Consider the following 4,734-nt stretch of genomic DNA (forward strand, 5'->3'; position numbering starts at 1 on the left):
CGACAATCCAGTCTTGCTAAAGCTATACTACTGTTCGATAGGTACGCTTACATTCATCATGACAATAGATAGTTTCAAGAAAGATTAATTATAAATTTTTAAAACCTGTCACGAATATCACGTATCAAGTTTTTGGTGCCATTGCTGGGGAACTAAGATATTAGGAACATTCAATTTTTATTACTTTAGCCATTTTACTTTATTTGCAATTTAATTTTTTTTCTTTTCTAATTTTTTCTTTTATTCGCTCCTGGTAGGTTTTTATAGTGTATGACTAGCAGAAACCCTTTGGGACCATTACTGTTTGATAGTGAGATCGATCGCACAGTTCGCATAAATTGAAGAGAAATAAGGTGAATCTTAAGATACACAGAGGAAGAGCAAGAGGGCGATACTTCAACCACAACCAAGGAGATGGCTGAAAACCAAGAAAATCCGCTACCTCCTGCGATTGTCGCTGATCCAGTAAATCAGAATCCTGCTCCGCGTACTATGTATGATTATGCTAAGCCTTCTTTACTAGGAACTAAATCGATCATAGTTAGGCTGTTGTTGCTGCAAATAATTTTAAACTGAAACCTAACACCATTCAAATGATCCAACAGTTTGTTCAGTTTAATGGTTTGCAGGACGAGGACCCAAACGCTCATTTGGTGAATTTCTTAGAGTTTTACGACACTTTTAAAATCAATGGCATTTCTGATGATGCCATTCGCCTTCGGTTATTCCCCTTTCCATTGCGGAACAAAGCTAAATAATGGTTGAACTCATTATCACGAGGGTCACTACTTGGGAACAAATGACTGAAAAATTTTTATTAAAATATTTTTCACTTGCTAAAATAGCCAAATTACGTAATGATATCTCCTCTTTTGTGTAAATGGATTTAGAAACACTCTATGATGCATGGGAGAGATACAAGGACCTTTTGCGAAGGTTCCCTCACCATAGGTTACCACACTGGCTACAGGTTCAAACGTTTCACAATGGCCTGAATCCTTCGACTAGACAGATGATTGAAGTAGCTTTTGGAGGAACTATAAATAATAAGACACCTGAGGATGCTTATGAATTTATAGAAGAGATGTCACTGAATAATTATCAGTGGCAAGTCATGAGGACAAAACCAACGAAAACAGGCGGCATTTTTAATGTCGATTCGGTCGCCATGCTCTCTAATCAGGTAGAACTTTTGAATAGAAAAATTGACGGTTTTCTTGGTTCTTCACAAGTTTACCCAGTAATGCAGGGTGAAGCAAGTGGAGGTGGATCAAGCAATTCAGAATATCCACCCTATGGCCACAACATATAGAATGAGCACTTAAATTACATGGGTAATAATCCTCGATCTCAAAATAATCCTTATAGTAATGCTTACAATACAGGTTGGAGGAACCACCCAAATTTTTCATGGGGAGGCCAAGGAAATCAAAGACCACCACCACCTCCAGGATTCCAACAACCACCCTATCAACAAGAGAAAAAGCTGAACCTTGAAGAGATGCTAACAAAATTCATCTCGGTGACAGAAACTCGTTTTCAGCATACCGAGACAGCACTTAGGAATCAACAAGTGTTGATTCAAGGGCTCGAAACTCAGATAGGACAGCTTGCCAAATTAATATCTGAATGACCACAAGGTAGCCTACCGAGTAACACTGAATCTTGTAAGAGTATGCCCAAAGATCAATCACGAGATGGTTGTAATAACATACTTGGTTTATCATGTTTATTAATAATAAGGCGTTGCCATTATTATTTCAGTTTCTTTTCTGTGTGCATAAATAAACTGTTTTATAATAATGTCCTGAGAATAATATGATTATTCTTAAAAGATCCTTAGTCAAGTATTATTGTTGGCTAGGACAATAATAATGCATTAAGACTAACATGTAGTTGATTGATGATAAAGAGTTGTCATTGATATGGAGTGTCAGAATCAATGCATGAATATGTGTGTTAGAGAACAACATATTTGATTGACCCGCTATGAGTATGTTTCTCGGATTATTATGTAATTGTCACAACATTACTCATAGTGATTAATATGTATATGATCCTCATACTTGAGATCATCTTTATCCCAACATCGTGAGTTGTATATTTTGATACAGTCAAACAAACATCGTAACTGGTTGTTCTATAAAGACTGATGTTGGATATACCACAATCTATATTGAGGGATAGTTGATCAATATAGGATAAGTCCCTCCTACATAATAGGAGTAATATCTCAGGCCACTTGATTGAGTGAGGCCAGAAATGCATGGTCATGCTTAAATATGTTGATATGAGATGTCATACTTATTTGTGTATCATAGTCTACTCAAGGTATCAAGAAACATGGGATGGACTATGCAAGTGTGACTATTCCATGACTTGTGTCCATTCCAAAGATATAGGACTTAAGGATTAATGCATGAAAGGTTAATCACAAAAGGTTATGTCAAATCATGACTTCTTGTAACTTAGGTAGCATTGATGCATTGCTAGATGCCACTCATTGTTTGTAACAGTAGATTCGTTCTAATATTACTGCTAACGTTACAATAACCTATAGGGTCACACCCTATGGTTGAAATGAACAAGGAAAAACATAGTTGGTATATTGCTTGGTTGTCACGTGAATTAAATTAATTATAGAATTAATTTAATTGGGCAATCAAATTGTTGAACATACTATATGTACAAGGATGTTGTACACATAATCAAAACATAATTTTATTGATATATGAATTTAGTTCATATATAAGTTTAAATAAATATAGTTTACCGAAATCTTTATTATAATTAATGTAATTATAATTTTTCGGTTAAACATTATTATATTTATTTGAATGATAATTATTATGTTCTGATTAATTTTAATGAATTAAAATTCATTATAAATATATTCCAATTAAGAGGGAGTTATATATAGAAAGGGTAAAAACCCTAAAAAGTATATATAAAAACTAGTCCGAAAATATGCAAGGTGGTCTAGCAGTCGTTTAGCAAAATACTCTCTGAAAATAGTTTTCTGGGATTTCTACCGTTCATTGTCAATCAGGTGGACTACGTAGAGGCCGACATCGGAAAAGGTTGCGGCTTGGTTCGATAGTGGTTCAGCATTCCTGTTGCCTAGGCGTCGCTGTCTACTCAGATTGAAGTTTTGGTAATTTCGAAACCCTTTTTATCACCCCGATTCGTTCCTTACACATGGATCCTTGGTTTGGATTGCCGAAATGTTTTAATTATTTTATTTTTCCGCTGCGCCTTGGAGGCACCGGCGTTCCAACAAATCTAACCCAAGGGAGCATCTCAATGCAATTACCATTCAAGATGAGGAAGGGTTAGTTTCACCTGAACCAGAACCAAGGCAAGAAACTGTGGTAAGTAAAGGTAAAGGTGAGTTGGACCACAATGACCAAAAACAAGTAAGTAAAGAGTACAAACCACGTGTTCCATACCCAAATGCGACAATGAAAGACCACTCAGACGAACAATTCGGTAAATTCCTTAAACTTTTAAAGAAATTACATATTAACTTACCGTTTATTGAAGCTCTTTTGCAGATGCCGAACGCAGTCAAATTTTTAAAAGAGCTTTTAGCAAACAAGCGAAAGTTAGATGAGGCGTCGCATGTGGAGTTAAATACAGTTTGCTCAGCCATATTACAAAATAAGCTGGCCAACAAATTGAAAGATCGAGGGAGTTTTACGATTCCTTATTTAATTGGTAGCTTAGATGTTAATAATGCTTTGGCTGATTTAGGGCCTAGTATCAATGTCATGCCTTATAAAATGTTTAAACAACTAGGTCTTGGGAAACCCAAATAAACTAGGATGAGCATTCAATTGGCCGATAAAACTATCATATTTCCTAGGGGTATTATTGAAGACGTACTCGTTAAAATTGACAAATTTATATTCCCAATTGATTTCGTTGTTCTAGACATAGAGGAGGATAGTAACGTGCCTTTAATTTTAGGAAGGCCCTTTTTAGCAACTGCCAAAACTATAATTGATGTTGGTACAGGTAAACTCACACTTCGTGTAGGAGATGAAACAATCACCCTTCAAGCTCGTAATTTGAATAACACATTGAAAATTTAAGGTGGTTGTATAAATCATACTATTAAAACTGACCATGTGGTGCAACCTACTTTGCAGGAAACAGGTTTAGGGAACACACCTGAGCCATGTTTGAGTAATAACAAAGGACCTATCTATGAAGAACGAAGGCTACAAATCAAGGAACTAGATGAATGGCAGACACATAAACTAATGACACACGATAAACCAAAACCACACTATGACGAGCTCAATATCTCACCAAATCAACTTAAGGTTGGAGACAAAGTACTACTAGATGCAGCAGACCCTCATATTGCCACTTCTGAACCTAATAGAACAATCCCTCTTACGGTACTCAGTATTTTCCCATATGGGACACTTGAGGTAATTCATCCCAAATTCAGTACTTTTAAGGTAAACAGTACTCGTCTTAAACCTTATGTTGATAAAATTGATAGCAGGGATGAGGAGTGTAAACTCCTCGCACCACCATGACCATGCAACAGAAAGGTAAGTCGAGCTTAGACTATAAATAACCACTTTTCGGGAGGCAACCCGAGCATTAACAATGTTAACTTCTTTAAAATTTTAGTTTTTGACATTTAATCACTAACTGAGTCATTGAAACACAGGTTTTCTAATCCACAAGGTCAGGCACACGAGCGTGCCTTAGGTCGTG

The 4,734-nt window shown here is 36.1% G+C and overlaps 1 non-coding gene across 1 annotated transcript; it reads right to left on the bottom strand.

Annotated features, from left to right (window-relative positions):
* Positions 1-847: 847 nt before the first annotated feature.
* On the bottom strand, positions 848-954 carry LOC121211522 (small nucleolar RNA R71). Its single transcript, XR_005906746.1, has one exon. It is a non-coding gene; the product is annotated as a small nucleolar RNA R71 (small nucleolar RNA).
* Between the last annotated feature and the right edge of the window lie 3,780 nt (positions 955-4,734).

The sequence above is a fragment of the Gossypium hirsutum genome, chromosome A12 (assembly GCF_007990345.1).
Source record: "Gossypium hirsutum isolate 1008001.06 chromosome A12, Gossypium_hirsutum_v2.1, whole genome shotgun sequence".
Classification (NCBI taxonomy): Eukaryota; Viridiplantae; Streptophyta; class Magnoliopsida; order Malvales; family Malvaceae; genus Gossypium; species Gossypium hirsutum.